The following is a 19,325-nucleotide window of genomic DNA, read 5'->3' as shown; positions in this document are numbered from 1 at the left end:
CTCACTGGCCCATCACCCACATAGTCCCAGAAAGGTTCTCATTTAATCACTTCATGCTTCCAATCATCCCTTCTCCCTTCTTCTGACTCTTCACTTCCCATCTACTTCTGTGGAACAATAAAAATGACAACAATTTTCTCCTAATTTTTTACATGATTCACACCTTTTCTTTGCAGATTTTATTTTTCAGCCTCTCTCAACTTTACTTTTCTAAACAAAGGCAGTTGCTTCCCTAAGTAAAATGATTGTGCCAGATGTTGAGATAGTCAATATACTGATTAAGTACCCAAGTTATGGAATTCGACTGCTTGGTTTCAACTCTGACCTATTCCACCACTTGCACCCTAAATGGCTTTAATCAGGTCACCCTTTGGAGCATGAGTTTCACCATCCAAAAGCAAAGATGATCATACACCAGACTCCAAACAGCTGGTTTGAAAATGGTCCAAGATCATGTATTTTAAACGCTTTGTACAATGCCTGGTGCACAGAAACTGTTCAGTAAGTGTGAGCCATATATATTACAAGTAATCAGAACAAACAAATTTCAAGTTGCTATTTATTAAGTCTATCTTACAGGTTATGAAAATAAAGCTAAGAAATGTTAAGTGACTTGCCTGAGATTTAACAACCAGTAAACAGCAGAGCCTACATGTGACCTCATCTCTTCTTGAACACTCAGAAATGCTGTGACTGTGACCAACCCTCACCCTGACTTGACTCTATTCTTGGAACAATTGCAATCAGAAATAATAGCCTTCTTAAAGCAATCCATGCAAATGAGGCCATCATAGTACTATGGTATTGGTGAAGCACCTGCTCCTGCTGCCAAAATGGGCTTGATGCCCACTAAGGTTTCTAGAAGTCTAGAAAACTCCACAATAACATAAAACTTCATATCTGTCACAATGGTTAAAATTAAAAACACTGACAATACCAATTGTTGGTACAGATGTAGAGCAACTGGAACACTCATACATTGCTGGTGGGAGTATAATTTAATACAACCATCCTGAACAGAAGTTTGACAGTCATTTGTCAAGTTAAATATACATTTACCATATGACCAAGCTCTTCTACTCCTACATATTTACCTAAAAGAAATGAAAACTTACATCCACAAAACAACTTACAAGCAAATGCCCATAGCAGCTTTATTCATAATAGCCAAAGACAAAAAGAACTCAAATGTCCGTCAAGATGTGAATGGGTAAACAAACTGTGATGTACTTATGCAATGGAATCTTACCCAGCAATAAAAAGAAACAAGTATTTAGACATGCATTAACAAGGATAAGTTTCAAAATAAATAGGCTTACTGAAAGAAACTGGAGACATAAATGTGTATATACGGTATGATTCCATTTCAATGAAGCTCTAAGACAGACAAAATGAATCTATAGTAATAGAATTAAGATCAGCGGTGGCCTAGGGTAGGGGTGGGGAACTTGAGTGAAAAGGGACATGAGAACTTTCTATATCCTTATTTTGGTAATGATTAAATGGGTGTATACATTTGTCAAAATTTATCAAAATACGCACTAAATGAAAAAATATGTGTTCATTTTATTAATGTAAATTATACTTCCACAAAGTTGATTAAGAAAAGAAAACACAATTGGCAAAATTTTCTACAAAGATTCTACATTCTCATTAGACATAGCATTTAAACATTTTTCACTGAGAAACACTCAAAAATACTCTGTGTCTGGGGCTGGCCCTGTGGCCGAGTGGTTAAGTTCGCGCGCTCTGCTGCAGGCGGCCCAGTGTTTCGTTGGTTTGAATCCTGGGCGCAGACATGGCACTGCTCATCAAACCACGCTGAGGCAGCGTCCCACATGCCACAACTAGAAGGACCGACAATGAAGAATATACAACTATGTACTGGGGGGCTTTGGGGAGAAAAAGGAAAAAAAATATAATCTTTTAAAAAAAAATACTCTGTGTCCTCAGGGTCTTTTAGTTTGCTGTTTCTCTTTGCCTGCAAAGTTCTTTCCCAAAATATCAACAAGATTCACACAGCCACTTTTTTGAGATCTCTGTTGAACATCATCTTATGAAAGACACATTCCCACGACGCTCTATCTAACAGCGCACTTACTTCCCGCTCCCATCACTCCATCTCCTTATCTTGCTTGATTTTTCTTCATGGCACTGATTTCCACCTGCACACTACATGTGTCTGTCTGCCTTTTCCCGCTGCTCAACCAGGTAGGGTCTTCGTCTGCTTCATTCACCTCTGTATCCTCAGAGCCCAAAACATATAGGCGATAACATGTAGGTTCTCAATGATATTTGCTGACCAATTGTTAGCAAGCAAGAAGGCAATGGCAAGATTAGCCTTGCAACGGTCAGCAAGGGGGATGGTTGCTGCTGCTGCAGCCCCAGCTGGACTTAAAATTGGAGGCAATGGAATTAAAATTACAGGAGAGTACAACAGTAGTCTTCAACCCTGGCTGCAAATCAGTAGAAACTGGAGAGCTTTTAAGTAAAATACTGCCACCAGAGGATCTAATTTAATTGGTCTGGAGTTCGGTGCAGACATTTGTGTTTAAAAGTTTCCCAGGTGATGGTAATGTGCAGCTAGGGGTGAGAACCACTGATATAGAGGATTATTTCGCCCCTATTCTTTGATTTTTGCTGAGGCTTCTCTTCAATGTCCTCACAGGCCAAAAACTATGGCCACCTCCCTGGCTTCAAAAATCAACTCTCCCCGGAAAGGCGCAGGGAAGACTTATGATCCTAGACGTTTATATTATCAGCACATGGCTGTGAGTGTGTCAGTGTGTGTGTATCTGCCAGTGTATGAGTGTGTATCTGTGAGTGTATGTCTATAAGAGAGTGAATGAGTGAGTGTGTCAGTGTGTGTGTGTGGGTGTATATGCACTCTAAGTATTTGAAACACACTTTTGGACTTGTTCAGAGGGGCACACACAGTGGATAAGTTAATAATTTATCCAAGTGCCGTGATATTTGTTTGCTTTGCATGGTTGTGTGACTTTTTAAGTATTGTAAGAAATAGCACTCTAGCCAACCACCCTTTCCTTTTCAGCTGGAACTCTAAGATCGAGTGCCAGCTATAGGGGTGGCATTAGGGTTAGACCACAGGTTGCAGAGCATGCAAGAATGTTTTTGAGATGATCTCCTGGTCAAGAAGCAACCAAACAGTTGGAAACAAATTTCATTCTGAGGCTGGGCTAACAAGTCAAAACCAGGCTTAAAGTGTAAGGTAACATAGAAAGTGGGCAGTCAAAAAGATCAAGCATATGGATCTGAAAACGAAGGTGAGAAACTGAAGCTAGAGAGACCCTGTGTGCCACGATGTGGGCAATGTCACATCAGCAACTTCATTTGGGTACTGACATGACCCACTATGTGATCCCTGTATTCCACTCGTCTGATTTAGACAGATTTAAAAACAAACTATAGCAGCGAAAGGAGAAAAACAAAACAAAACAAAACAAAAAATCATCACTTAATTATTTTGTTTACATAGTGCACATATGTTGAAATTAATTTTTCATTTCACTAAGCAGACTGTTTAGCCTGACTTTACTCTTTGGTTTTTATTATTTAGAATCAGTATAGATCATCAGACATTGCGAAAAAGAGTATTTAAAATGAACCCAAAAAACTACTCACACTTTTTAGTCCGTCTAAATAATGTTAATATTAAATAGGCAATTGACTTCAAGTTAGGAATAACTTTTAATATACTTACTTAGAAAAAAACTCTCATGTTTTCAAAGCACATATATTAGGGCATAGTTTTTTCACAGTAGCAAGAACATACTTTTGGAAATGGGAACATGTCTTCCTAGTAGGAAAAAAATGTATTTATTGGAGAGTATTTGTTATGTTTAAAGGCAAGTAACACCTGAGTATATAAAGTAAACATAAAATATAAACAAGATTTACATCAAATATTAGGAGTGGGAAAACAGGAAGATAAAGTAATGGACTGTATAAAAATAAGAAAATAAGATCTGAAGATAAGATTTCAAGCATAGTGAAATAACCAAATTTACTAGTGTAAATACATCTAGCTCCCCCTAGTTTTCAAAAGCATTTTAAAATGTAGTCATGTTTCCAAATAGTGCCTTAACACTACAAAATTGAAGGAGTCTTTAAACAAAATGATTAAATTACATTCTTAGTGAAGCTTTCAATGAACTTCTAAAATTACTGCTAAATTCTCTTCAACACCCATACCAATCAAAGTTCAATCAGGAGACAGAAATGACACAGTAATTTGAACAGGGAAAGTTTAATATGAAGAACTATAAATTGCTTATACGGAATTAGCTACTCCAGGGGATAAAAAGAAAACTCTAAAGAATACACTAGAGCTGAGAAATGGTCTCAAGAATAAAACAGACTTGGAGAGGAGGCCCCTTCCCAAGGCTGGAGATGAGTTGTTGCCAAGAATGTGGTTGAAGCACACTGGAGGGTGGAGAAATTCCCTGCATTCCCCAGAGCCAGGGCTAGTCCATAGCCAGTGATCTGAGGCTGGTAGGTGGAGAACTTCCCAATGATGTCAATGAAATTCACTGGGAAGTTCCTGTGGCTGGGAGCTGTTAACTCACTGGGAAGCTGGTTGGACTCCCACAGAATTCCCTAGAACCTGCTGCAAGGGTGGCAGGGGGTGAGAAGATGCTGCCGAACTCATCAGAAAGCTGTGTGGAATACCAGTGAAACTCCTGGAAGTCACCGTGGGGTGGGGGTGAAAGTAGGGGACCGTGAGAAACTCAAGAAGATGCCTTCGTGGGATGCTGGCTAGGAGACCATGTGTGGTACCTGAGGAAACTGCAGGAAAGCTGCCAAGAGATGCTGCTTCCATGGGGTGCTTTGCCTGCCAGTCTGGCACCACAGGAGCCGGCAGGAAGAGGAGCACAGCAGAAAGAGTAAGAGAATTGCCCTCCTCCTGCACTGTACCTCCCACACTCTCAACTGGTAAAGTTTAACAGTGGGCCAGCTAGGGAGGAATACCAGTATCACAAGAAGAGCAATGAAAAGTAAATTTAGAGCTGAGAAGCAATAAATTGGTAACTGGCACACAGCCCCCCAGTTTCTAATACAGTTCATGTCAAACTACCAATAGTTTGGAGTTCTGTTTTTGAATAACCGAGTATTGTGTTGCAAGGTCTTTCATTACTAACTTTTTTTTTTAATTTTACTGAGGTCATAATAGCATATAACATTGAGAAATTTCAGTTGTATATTATTATTTTTCAGTCATCATATAAATGTTTCCCTTTACCCCTTATGCTCACCCTCCAACCCCCTTCCGCTCTGATAACCGCTAATCAGTTCTCTTTGTCCATGTGTTAATCTTCCACGTATGAATGAATTCATACCGTGTTTGTCTCTGTCTGGTTTATTTCACTTAAGATAATACCCTCAAGGTCCATCCATGTTGTTGTGAGTGGAATGATTTTGTCCTTTTTATGGCTGAGTAATATTCCATTGTATATGTAGACCACATGTTCTTTATCTAATTATCAGTCGATGGGCACTTGGGTTGCTTCCACTATTGACTATTGTTAATAACGCTGCAATGAATATAGCAATGTGAAAGTCTCTTTGAATTGTTGATTTCAAGTTCTTTGTATAAATATCCAGCAGTGGGATAGCCAGGTCATACAGTATTTCTATTTTTAAAGTTTTGAGAAATCTCCATACCATTTCCACACTGGCTGCACCAGTTTGCATTCCCACCAGCAGTGTATGAGGCTTCCCTTTTCTCCACATCCTCTCTAACATTTGTTGTTTTTTGCCTGGGTCATTATAGCCATTCTAAGGGGTGTAAGGTGATATCTTAGTGTAGTTTTGATTTGCATTTCCCTGATGATTAGTGACATTGAGCATCTTTTCATGAGCCTGTTGGTCATCTGTATATGTTCTTTGGAGAAATGTCTGTCCATTTCCTCTTCCCATTTTTTGATTGAGTTGTTTGTTTTTTTGTTGTCGACTTGTGTGAGTTCTTTATATATTTTGGAGATTAGCCCCTCGTCAGATATACAATTTGCAAATATTTTTTCCCATTTGGTGGGTTGTCATTTTATTTTGTTCCTGGTTACCTTTGTCTTTCAGAAGCTCTTTAGTCAGATAAAGTCCCACTTGTTTATTTTTTCTTTTGTTTCCCTTCCCTAAGTAGACATGGTATTCAAAAAGATCCTCCTAAGACTGATGTCAGAGTGTACTGCCTTTATTTTCTTCTGGGAATTTTATGGTTTCAGATCTTACCTTCAAGTCTTTGATCCATTTTGAGTTAATTTTTGTGTATGGAGAAAGACAATGGTCTGCTTTCATTCTTTTGCATGTGGCTGCCCAGTTTTCCCATCAATTATTGAAGAGAAGTTCCTTTCTCTGTTGTATGTTCTTGGATCCTTTGTCAAAGATTAGCGGTCCATAGATGTGTGGTTTTATTTCTGGGCTTTCAATTCTGTTCCATTGATCTGCATGTCTGTTTTTGTAGCAGTACCATGCTGTTTTGATTACTATAGCTTTGAAGTATATTTTGAAGTCAGGGATTGTGATGCCTCCAGCTTTGTTCTTGTTTCTCAGGATTGCTTTAGCTATTCAAGGTCTTTTGTCTCTCCATATGAATTTTAAGATTTTTGTTCTATTTCTGTGAAGATATTATTGGCATTATGATTGGGATTAGATTGAATCTATAGATTGCTTTAGGTAATGTGGACATTTTAACTATGTTTATTCTTCCAATCCATGTGCATGGAATATCTTTCCATTTCCTTATATTATCATTGATTTCTTTCAATTATGTCATAATTTTCAGGGCATAAGTCTTTCACCTCCTTGGTTAAATTTATTCTTAGACATTTTATTCTTTTTGTTGCAAATGAGATTGTATTCTTGAGTTCTCTTTCTGCTAGTATGTTATTAGAGTATAGAAATGCAACTGATTTTTGTAAGTTTATTTTGTACCCTGCAACTTTGCTGTAGTTGTTGATTATTTCTAATAGTTTTCTGATGTATTCTTTAGAGTTTTCTATACGTAGAATTGTGTCATCTGAAAACAGCGAGAATTTCACTTCTTCATTGCCTATTTGGATTCCTTTTTTGTGCCTAATTGCTTTGGCCAAAACCTCCTGTACCACGTTGAGTAAGAGTGGACACACTTGTCTCGTTCCTGTTCTCAGTGGGGTGGCTTTCAGTTTTTCCCCATTGAGTACGAAGTTGGCTGTGGATTTGTAATATATGTCCTTTATTATGTTGAGGTACTTTCCATCTATATTCATTTTATTGAGAGTTTTTATTGTAAATAGATGCTGGATCTTGTCAAATGCTTTCTGTGCATCTACTGAGATGATCATGTGGGTTTTACTCCTCATTTTGTTAATGTGGTGTATCACATAGATAGATTTGCAGACGTTGAACCATCCCTGTGTCTCTGGTATAAATGCCACATGATCTTGGTGTATGATCTTTTAAATGTATTGCTATATTTGATTTGCCAATATTTTGTTGAGGATTTTTGCATCTATGTCTATCAGCAATATTGGCCTGTAACTTTCCTTCTTTGTGTTGTCCCTGTCTGGCTTTGGGATTAGGGCGATTTTGGCCTCATAGAATGTGTTAGGAAGTGTTCCATCTTCTTCAATTTTTTGGAATAGTTTGAGAAGGATAGCTTTTAAATCTTCTTTGAATATTTGGTAGAATTCTCCAGAGAAGCCATCTGGTCCTGAACTTATGTTTCTTGGGAGGTTTTGATCACCATTTCAATCTCTTTACTTGTGCTTGGTCCATTCAGATTCTCTATTTCTTCTTGGCTCAGTTTTGGGAGTTTTTATGTGTCTAACAATGTATCATTTCTTCTAGATTATCCAATTTTTTTAGCATATAGTTTTCCATAGTATTCTCTTATACTTCTTTGTATTTCTCTGGTATCTGTCGCAATTTCTTCTCTTTCATTCCTAGTTTCATTTATTTGAGACTTCTCTTTTTTTTACTTAGTGAATCTGGCTAAGGGCTTGTCAATTTTGTTTATCTTCTCAAAGAAACAGCTCTCTTTCATTGATCCTTTCTACTGTTTTCAATTTCATTTATTTCTGCTCTAATTTTTATTATTTTTCTCCTTCTGCTAACTTTGGCCTTTGTTTGTTCTTCTTTCTCTAATTCTGTTAGGTGGTAGTCTAAGATTGCTTTTTTAATATTTTTCTTGTTGGTTAAGTTGAGCCTATATTGCTATGAATTTCCCTCTTAGGACCACTTTTGCTGAATCTCCTTTGAGTTGGTATGGTGTATTTTCATTCTCATTTGTCTCCAGATATTTTTTTTATTTTTCCTTTAATTTCTTCAATGATCCATTGGTTGTTCAGTAGCATGTTGTTTAGTCTCCACGTATTTGTCACTTTCCTAGCTTTTACATTGTAGTTAATTTCTAGTTTCATAACATTATGTTCAGAAAAGGTGCTTGAGATGATTCCAATCTTTTTAAATTTATTGAGGATTGCCTTGGTTCCCATCATATGGTCTGTCCTTGAGAATGTCCCATGTGCACTTGAGAAGAATGTGTATCCTTCTGTTTTTGGATGGAGTGTTCTGTATATATATATCTATGTGTCCATCTAGTCTAGGTTTTGTTTAATTCTACTATTTCACTGTTGACTTTCTGTCTGAATGATCTATCCATTGACGTAAGTGGGCTGTTAATGTTCCCTACTATTATTGTGTTGTAGTTAATATCTCCTTTAGTTTTGTTAATAGTTGCTTTATGTATTTTGTTGCTCCTGTGTTGGGTGCATATGTATTTTAAAGTGTTATGTCCTCTTGGTGGAGTGTCCCTTTTATCATCATATACCGCCCCTCTTTATCTCTTATTACCTGTTTTATCTTGAAGTCTACTTTGTCTGATAAAAGTATGGCAACACCTGCTTTCTTATGTTCACTATTAGCTGGGAGTATCATCTTCCATCCCTTCACTCTGAGTCTGTTTGTCTTTAGAGCTGAGATGTGTTTCCTGGAGGCAGCAAATTATTGGGTCTTGTTTTTTAATCCACTGAGCCACTCTGTGTTGTTTGACTGGAAAATTTAGTCCATTTACATTTAGGGTGATTATTGATAATAAAAGGGCTTAATGCTGCCATTTATTACTCATTTTTTGGTTGTTCTGTATTCCCCTTGTTTCTTGTCCTGTGTATTTCAGACTACCAATTCAGGTTGGTAGTTCTCTATGATGGCTTTCTCAGTTTTCTCTTTATTTATCATTGTGTCTCTGTTCTGATTATTTGTTTATCAATTACCATGAGGTTTGTATTAAAAAAACTCATAGATGAGATAGTCCATTTTATGATAGCTTCTTATTTCCTTAGTGTAAGCCAATTCTATCCCTTTCCTTTCCCCTTTCTAAGTTACTGTTGTCACAACTTACTCCATCTTGCATTGTGAGTTTGTGGTTAAAATGACAAAATTATGGTTATTTTTGATGTTTTCCTTCCTTTTATCTTTAATGTTATAATTGTTTGCTAACCTGTTCTGATAGAGAGGTACAATTTTCCAATTTTGTCTACCTATCTGTCTCCTTGCTCAAGGCTTTTTATACATTTTCTTTTTTTTTTCAGGTATGTGGGCCTTATTTTTTTTTTTTTTTTGAGGAAGATTAGCCCTGAGCTAACCACTGCCAATCCTCCTCTTTATGTTGAGGAAGACTGGCCCTGAGCTCACATTCATGCCCATCTTCCTCTGCTTTATATGTGGGATGCCTACCAAAGCATGGCTTTTGCCAAGTGGTGCCATGTCTGCACCCAGGATCCAAACTGGTGAACCCCAGGCTGCCAAGAAGCAGAACATGCAAACTTAATCTTGTGGGCCTTCTTGATCATTTATTCTTGAAGGAGTCTTGTGGTGAGGAATTCCCTTAGCTTTTGTTTATGTGGGAATGTTTTTATTTCTCCATCATATCTGAAGGCTATTTTCACTGGATAGAGTATTCTTGGCTGAAAGTTTTTGTCTTTCAGAATTTTGAATATACCATTCCACTCTCCCCTAGCCTGTAAGGTTTTTGCTGAGAAATCTGCTGAAAGCCTGATCAGAGTTCTTTTATAAGTTATTTTCTTCTGTCTTCACCCTCTTAATACTTTTTCTTTGTCACTGACTTTTGCCAGCTTTACTACTGTATGCCTTGGAGAATGTCTTTTTACATTGATATAATTAAGAGTTATACTGGCTTCTTTTACTTGTATTTCCAGCTCTTTTGTCAAGTTTGGGAAGATCTCAGCTGTTATTTCTTTGAATAAGCTTTCAACTCTATTCTCCTTCTCTTCTCCCTCTGGAATACCTATAAGCCTTATGTTGCATTTCCTAATATGTAACATATTTTTCAGAGAATTTCTTCATTTCTTTTTTGTCTGAGCTCTCTGTCTTCCTCCTTCTGAAGCATTTCTATATTTCTGCCCTCCAGATTGCTAATTCTGTCCTCCATAATATCAGCTCCATTATTCAGGGAGTCAAGATTTTTCTCATCCATTGTGTTTTTCATCTTCAACATTTCTGATTGGTTTTTCTTTATAGTCTCAATGTCTTTTGTGAAGAATTCTCTCTGTTCATTATTTTGTTCCTGATTTCATTGAACTGTTTATCTGAATTTTCTTGTAACTCACTGAGTTTTTTAATGATAATTCTCTGTCATTTAGATTGTAAATTTCTGTGCCTTCAGGATTGATTTCTGGATGCTGGTCATTTTGCTTCTCGCCTGGAGTATTAATATAATTCTTCATCCTGTTTGATGTCATGAATTTGTGACTTCCCGTAGCAATAATATCCGGTTGCAGATTCCACCTGCCACTATTGGTGTGGGGAGTTGCTCAGGAGCTGTGTATTTTCAGCCCACCATGATCCCTGGTGTCTGTGCTTATTTTTGGAGTCTATGCTGACAGGGCTTGTCTGAAATTTCCAGCTCTCTAGCTCATAGCTGCTGCTTTTTTTTAATCATATGTGCAGGTTCCCTGACTGACTGCGTCAGTCCCAGCTGGAGCGCTGGGTGGGGGAAGCAGTGTTTTCTTTTGCAAGTGTGATCCTGGGAGTATTCTTGCTCTGCCCTTGCTATCTGCTCTCCTGGGGTGCTGGCTTAAAGGAGATAACTCCACAATAGCTTAGCCTTCTCTGTGTGGGGCTTTCCCATGTCCTGTGAGGGAACTTGGAGAATGAAGGGGTTCCCATGGAGAGCCGCAACTCCCTCCTCTTTTCTCAGAGCCATGTGCAGTCTCTTGCCCTTGATCATTGCTGGGGAGGGAGAGGAAATCCCCTTACCTCCTTCCACTTTCTCCCAGGGGGTGCAGCACCTCCACCTTCAGACATATAGCTGCATGAGTTTCTCAGACATCTTTCGTGTTGTGTGGGTGTGCTCTGTTGGTTTATGAATGTCTTTGCATTGTATCTTGGGGGGACAGTCTAAGGGAAGAGCTTACTCTACCGTGATGCTGATGTCATTCCCGTGACTAATTTTGATATGAAGTTTATAAAATGATCTATATCTAGTAACTTACTTCTCTTACTTCTCAATTTCTAATAAACTAAAAAACCCAGAACGTCAGTAGCCTTCCAAAAACATCAGCAGGAATGATCTATTCATGGTTAATATTTCCTGTATACTTTGAAGGTAAAACTTAGTGTATGCTTAGTACTTCCATTATTAACTAAGTATCAATGCATTATTAAGGAGTAAAATTAATAACATTCAGACATTTTTTCTCATCTACCAAAGCAACTTCCATTATATAACTAAGTTGTATAAAACTAATTCATTTTCATTCTTAATATATCTCATGTGAACCTAAAAAAATACAACCCTTGTTAAAAATCATCTTTTTTACCATCCAAAATATTTGGAGAAATATCCTTAAAGCAGAAAATGAGTTTAATGTTCTTTTTAAAATATCAGTGAATAAAATAATATTTAAAGAAAAAATCAGCCATTTTTCTAAATTTTTTTCTTATAAAGTTTTAGTTGCAAATACTGTTTATTTAGATATTGAATGCCTGAAGAGAGAAATGCTTTCTAGAAGTCTCTGACACTACTTAAGTATGAATAGCTAGCAATACAGAAATATAGGTCTTTACCCCAACTCTGACAGAAGAGGACGACTGAAAGCACACAATCCCCAGGTCACAATAAAGAGCCAATCTTCCTAGTAATCTTTCCATTGAACTCAATTTAACACCTTCTTGTTACTCATCAAACGCATCTAAACAAATGAACCTGTTGACACCATTTGTTTTCAATTGGCCCAATTAATAAAAGAGAATTATTTCCTTGCTCGGTATTTGAGAGGATAATGGAATCTATAACGGCCCAAAGTACTGTACTCTATCTTATTTATAGAGAAATTCCAACATAAACATGTATATAAATGTACTGTAAAACATATAGATTATTTGTTTATATTTAATGTAACTGCTCACTGTTCTTTCACGTTGTTTGGCTCTATGTGGTATGCATACTAAAGAGGAGGAAAAAACAGGGAATGCTTGAATCTACAGAAAATAAAACCTTGGATATTTATAGAGTATTCCCTCACAAAATGCAAAGTGCATTCAAATAGACTCTCTCGTTCAACTGAGGAACCACAGAATCCAGGTTCCCACCTAATGGAAAAATCTGAAAAGACCAAACAAGCAGGAGAAAGAACAGATCTCCACTTCTTGGAGCCCCCATGAAGCAACATGCTTCTGTCTAACAGCAGCCTTTAGAAGGAAAGGCTGTGAGCTGGCTCAGTGCAGTGCCAATGAGGGTGCACAGTGTAAAGCTAGACCCACTAATGAAGATCACTTTATAGAGGCCAGGCCAGTCAGGTTTTCTTTCACACTTTGTGCCAAACTTCTGTGAGCTGTTTATACAGTGAGGAAATGGCATCGAAATCCCTGAATCTGTGCAGCTATCTTAAGGGACCACTGATGCATGTGTGCTTGTCTCAGAGAGACATTTGCTACCATCTTCACTGAGAACTATCTTCTGTCAAACACACTATAAAAATCTCTGACTGCACTTCTACTAGGAAGTTTGTTTGAAAAAGTGACATAAATGTAGAACGAATGTAGATGAACATTGATTGGGATTGAGTTCCTCTGAGATATTTCTTCTCCCTTTACAAAGCCCAAGGTACCCATTTCCCACTACTGATCTTGCCTTCTAAATGCCAAGAGAATGCAAATTCTAGTGAATGCTCAAATCCCACCAATCACGATTAATTAACTGAATTTCTGTGAAGCAGTGTTACCTAAATGATATGGGAATTATGACATCCCAGGGCAGAGCTAAATTATAGAAAAATTCTCTCCAAACCCATGAAAACTGTCATTTCACTTACACCATCCCATTTACAATGTAGGAAGTCTGGAAGTCATTGTCAAGACCAATCAGCTCAAACGTTCTGAAAACCCTGACATTCTCACATTGATTATATGACCATTTGAATAGGTGGAAATGTAAGCCACTCTTGGCTATACAAGGGTTAGTTTATGAATTAACTAGATCCTGGAGGCCTCACTCGTCTCTCTCCCATTGTTACATTTTTTTAAAAATCTCCCTGGATAAAAACTTTAATTGCAAATAAAACTCTTCCAAAGACTTTCATATCTATTTTATCATCAAATCCCCAAACCAACCTCAGTCACACAAACAACACACAAAGCATAAAAAATGGTGGCTACAATTAGTGACAGATACATCTAGCAAAATGATCCTATCACTTTTTTCTTCACGGCATGTGCTCACCCATACTATTGCTCTCCTTCCCTCTCCATGTACCTTCCCTAGATTTCATTAATAAAGCCTTGTTCTCAGCAAAGTAAACTAGCCACGGGAGTGGTTAATTTTGAGATGAGTTCAGCTGACAATGGCAGAAGATATAATCTCTCAGAAAGGCATTTGCATTATAGGACTTCAGTTCAATTTTGGGTATTAGTTGTTCCATGCGATATATCAGGACACTTTTTGCGTATTACATCAGATCCTCTCAGCCCCACCTTTTATTCTAGCCACTGGAGCAGTTATGAGTTCTAAGAAATTTGGCAAGCTTTGATCAGGAGAAATCTAACAGTTCTCTCCTCAGCTCTGTACCATGTATTTTTCATTTTCTGTCCTAAGGCCCTATAATTCTTCATTGTATTCATACATGTGAAAGGACACTTTGTGTGGAAGGAGAGGAAACATGAAGTGAGAATATACATCATCCTGGGAATTGGCCAGTGGTCTGATCATCTGAGCAGGTGCTTGAAGGAAAAAACTGGAAGATCAGAGATAAGAAAGTCTGGATAGAGAACTAACGCTGGGCGAATAGAAGATGGCATAACATGTGGATATTTCTACGTAACCAGAAAGAAGCTATCCTGGAAGAAGCACTGAACAACCAAATGGAAAGAATGATTAGTCTGCTTTCATCATAAGCAGTCTAGACTGGCATAATGGGTAGATGAACGGAGTATCCTTGGTGGCAGATGTGGAGGCTAGGAATGTGTCCCATGGCAGGGACACCAATGTACCAAGGTCTGTCTAACTAATGCTGTTGCCTCTAAGTGTCCACCCTGTCAAGAACAGAATCTATCACTGAGATTTGGTAAAATGGTAGGTAGATTAAATTGGTCTTAGCCAACACCACTGTCTGTGGGCTTACAGAATACCTGATCCAGAAAAGTATAATTCTACACAACACAGCACCCAAGCAAGGGGACATACTTCACAGAAAAGAAAGTATGGGAGTAAAGCAAAGAAAGTATAGGAGTGAGCTCATTGCCATGGGATCAAGTGATTGTTGCATCATCTAGAAGCTAGCCTAATAGAGCACTGTAATGCCCTTCCAAATAGACAGCTGAAGTGCCAGTTCAAGAGCACATTCTGAAAGGATGGCATGCTATCCTCAGGATAGAAGATACGCATTAAATTAGAGATCATCATACATGTTCTTTCCCCATTAGGAAGAAACTATGGGTCCAGGAGCAAAAGGATAGAAGCAGGAATGGGTCATTATCCTCAGTGACCCACTGAAGAACTTAACATTTACCATTCCTACTACACTGGGCTCTGCAGGGTTAGACATCCTGGTTTCCAAAGGAGGTGTAGTCTTTCTTTTTTTTTTTTTTTTTAAGGAAGATTACCCCTGAGCTAACATCTGCTGCCAATCCTCCTCTTTTTGCTGAGGAAGACTGGCCCTGAGCTAACATCCCTGCCCATTTTCCTCTACTTTATATATGGGACGCCTACCACAGCATGGCTTGACAAGCAGTGCCATGTCCGCACCCGGGATCCGAACCGGTGAATCCTGGGCCGCCGAAGCAGAACGTGCGAACTCAACCACTGCGCCACCTGGCCCCAGGAGGTGTAGTCTTGCCAGGGGACGCAATGAAGGTCCTGTTGAACTATATGCTATGGTGGCCACCAGGATACTTTGTGCTCCTTGTGTCTAGGAACCAACATGCAAGAGGAGAAGTCATCTTCTTTTTAGGAGTAATTTACCCTAACCATGAGGAGGACATAGGACAGTTTTTACACAATGGAGGCAGGAAGGAATATGAGCCATACACAAAAGTGGTCTACTTGGGTGTCTCTCGCCGTTTTCTTGCTTCATTGTAACTGTGAATGCAGGAACTCTGACCTGAAAAGAGTATGAAGTCCCTGAAACTTCCCTCATCCATCAAGACAGTAAATCAGAAGCAATAATACATCCCAAAAGGAAGTGTGGGAATTAATGCCACCATCAAAGATTTAAAAAGGTGATGGTGGTGCTGATATCCATTATATCCTTAATCAATAGATTTGTTGGGCGCACCAAAAACTAAATGGATAATGGCAGATGATGTTGAACTCCATAAACTTTGCCAAATGGTAGCCCCAATCACAACTGCCATGTCAAATGAGGTATTTTCACTGGACAGAATAAACAGGTACATGGTACTAGGTGTGCAGCTATTGAGCTGGTAAATGCATTCTTCTAAATCTTCATTAACAAGGAGAATCAAAAGCAGTTCTTTGTTATTGCATAGGAAAACACATATCCTTCTTTGTTCCATGGCCATATTCCTGCTCCTGCTCTGTCATTATTTAATTCTCAGTTAACTTGATGTTACACAGAATATCGTGCTGCTCTTATGTGAGATTATGTGAACAGGACTTTTTGGGCAGATATGGAATTGCTCTAAATGCCCTAATAAGACACATGCATACCAATAGGTAGGAAATAAATCTCAAATATACTCAGGGAGCTCCCATACTTGTGAAATATTAAGGGCTCCAATAATCAGGAGCACGCAAGCATACCAAGTGTTGCATCTTGTACAACCCTGCCACTAAGGAAAAGGCATTCAGTAGGCCTCCTTGAATTTTGCAGGCAGCACGTGCCACTCCGGAATAGTGCTCTGTTCCATTTTTCAGGTGACGCAGAAGCCCGCCAATTTTGAGTGGGGCCTAGAGAAAGAGAAGGTTCTAAAGCAGTTTCAGACTGCACTGCCTGCTGCTCTGGCATTTGGGCAATGTGGCCAGCAGGTCTGACAGTGATAGGGGCAGCCATGACAAGCCTGAATAGGAAAATTTCATGACCTACCCCTAGGATTTTGGAGAAAGGCGAAGGCTTCTCTTTCATAGAACTGCTCACCATTTTTAAAAACCTCTCCTGTTATGCTGTTAATCTCTAGCAAACTCTAGACAAAGTGTTTGGTAATGAGACAACAAGTGACCATGTGATCAGAAAAAACGTTAGGAACTGGGTATTACACCATACCATGTGATACCAAGCATAATGGCAGGTGGGCTCAGCAGCAATTCCTCATACAGTGGAAACTGAACACTTAGAATTGGGTTCAGGTAAGTATAGAAATTGTAGATAACTCACATGACCAAGTAGCCCAGGTTTCCATGTCACCCATCCCTGATGCACTGACAGTTTTTTTCAACTTAATTATTTGGCTTTATGAGGGATTTCTTATATCCAACTGATAGAGGAGAGAGAAAAAAAATCTGTATTGAAACTGAAACCTACCATGCATAAGCATTTACCTTCCCTTTCCACAGTTCTTCTGCCTGCAGCACCAGAACTAAGAGAATGCCTGCCTGGTTCCGGATGGAGCAGCACAATGTATGGCCATTGCCGTAAATGCACTGCTGCCATACTAGAGCCCTATCAGAAGCGGACCTAAAGGTCAGTGATGAAGGAAAATCCCTCCCAGTGGGCAGAACTGAGAGACATACATCTGGGGTCACTCAATTTGTTTGGACGAAGTGGCCTGAAATAAGATAGATTCCCTGGGTAGTAGCAAAAGGATTGGCTGGTTAAGAGGCCTAGCAGAATGAGATTAGAAGATAAGGAAATTTGGGGAAGAGGTATGCAGTTAGACCTATGAAAGAAGGCCCACAGTGCTAGGATCATTGCGTATCTTGTCAATATCAGCAGAGAGCAAGCAACACAGAAGAGGCAGTGCAAAACCCAGTGGGCAGAATGACTCAACCATCTTCCTTCCTCAGTCACTCCAGTCCTGGCACAATTGGCCCACGAATAGAATGACATTGGTGGCAGAGAAGGAGGCTATGCATGAGACCAGCAGCATTGGCTCTGTTTCTTCCAGGCTGATCTAGCTACTGCTACTAATGAAATCCCAAACCTCCCAAGTAGAGGCTAGCAATGAGCCTTCAATATTCTGTCATTCCTCAAGGAGACTACTCAACTTCTTGGGAGCAAGTTTATTACATGGACCCCTTCAACCCTGGAAGAAACATTGATACATCTTTATCAAAACTGACACCTACCATGGATATGCATTTACCTTTCCTGCACACAGTTCTGCCAGCAGCACCACAATTTACAAGATGCCTGATCTGTTGGCGTAGTATCTCACGGAACATTTCCTTGCTCAGATCTCTTGGGGTTATCTCACTAGGCAAACAGTTAAACCAGACAATTTGCCAATCAGTGGTGAGGGATGTCCACAATGACTAATGGAGAAGGGAGATGAGTTAGATTATTCACTGTCTCTGGACCAACTGCAGCAGTGGGAACTGTTCTTCCAGTAAACCTCCTATTAAGTCCGTCTAGAGTTTATGGTTGGCACCAAGTTAACGAGGACTCCTTGATGTTTAGGATTTAATAAAGGACAGAAGCACCACTTCATATCTCATCAGGCCCAACTCTTACTGAACAAGTATGGGGTGATCAGTTCTGTGCAAGCTTCATTCTGGCTTGTGCAGTATAACGTTCAATGCCTCGCCACAGGCTTATACTTGATATCTGTTCTTCCAGGTCTGCTCTGACGTCCAAGCACGGGACACCCAGGGTGACCCAGTCAGCATTCACACGGGCAAAGTCCATAAGCATAAAAGAGTTAATGCCTGCAGGACCCCCCTTGACGATAAGAGTTGGGAACGGATGGGTGAAGCTTCGTCCTTTCATTCTCTTGGCAGACAGTTCTGCAACATGTTGTCTATGGCTCTTCGGAATGTGCTATGGGATTGAGCACCAGTCATGGTGGGCAACGTGATAAAGCATCCTTGTGTTATCTCTTTTTCTATTCAGTCCCACTGTCCTTCACCCTTAACTTGCTGAGATCACTTTGCAAATAAACTATATGGAAAGTGAGCTTTTGTCCAGGCTTTGGTTTTTGGGCATCTTGTCTAAGACATAGATTTGTATCTCTGTGTACAGTCAGGCTTCTTTTGTTTAAGATTGCATTTAAAAGAGTCTCTTAGATTTTTATTTTGCTACTAATTAAGCAATTATGTTATTTGAGCATTTATAGCTTTTCACCGATTATAAAGAATAATACAAACTCTCTGGATATATTTATGCAATTGAGAGATACACAAAAGAGCAAGTAGAATACAACCATAACACCATTACCAAGGTAACTCCAGTTAACACTTCTTTGAGGCTTTTTCTATGCTTCCTACACACATACACACACACACAAGCATCCATGTACTCATGCGTGCATTACCAAAAAGGAAATGGACCATACCATAGCAACTCTTTTGGAACAGGATTTTTTTTAAAAAGTATAGAAATAGATTTCCTATACATTCATACCAAAAAAAATAAATATACTTTTTCACATTAATAGTGTAGCCTATTATGTAGGTCATACCATAATTTATTTAATCAATTACCTATCAATAATTAAGTTGTTTCCAATTTCACTTGCAAACAATGCTTCAGTGGTTTCCTAGATGATGTGCTTACTTGTGTGATTTGTCTGATAATTTTCTTAGAAGATAGAGCTAAAATAGAATTTTAGTGGGCCAAAGGATACATACTTTTTAAAACCTTAGATACATATAAAAACAGTCACCTTAAGAAATATTATCCCAGTTTACACGCCACCAA

General features: G+C 38.9%; 1 long non-coding RNA gene across 1 annotated transcript; it reads left to right on the top strand.

The window, feature by feature from the left end:
* The first annotated feature begins 4,689 nt into the window (after positions 1 to 4,689).
* On the top strand, positions 4,690 to 18,325 carry LOC124238340 (uncharacterized). The gene is made up of 3 exons (XR_006888292.1): positions 4,690 to 4,904; positions 17,024 to 17,150; positions 18,246 to 18,325. It is a non-coding gene; the product is annotated as an uncharacterized LOC124238340 (long non-coding RNA).
* The last annotated feature ends 1,000 nt before the right edge of the window (positions 18,326 to 19,325 follow it).

Source organism: Equus quagga, chromosome 1 (genome assembly GCF_021613505.1).
Source record: "Equus quagga isolate Etosha38 chromosome 1, UCLA_HA_Equagga_1.0, whole genome shotgun sequence".
NCBI lineage: Eukaryota > Metazoa > Chordata > Mammalia > Perissodactyla > Equidae > Equus > Equus quagga.
The sequence above is the reverse complement of the archived record's forward strand: the minus strand, read 5'-3'. Positions and strand labels throughout refer to the sequence as shown.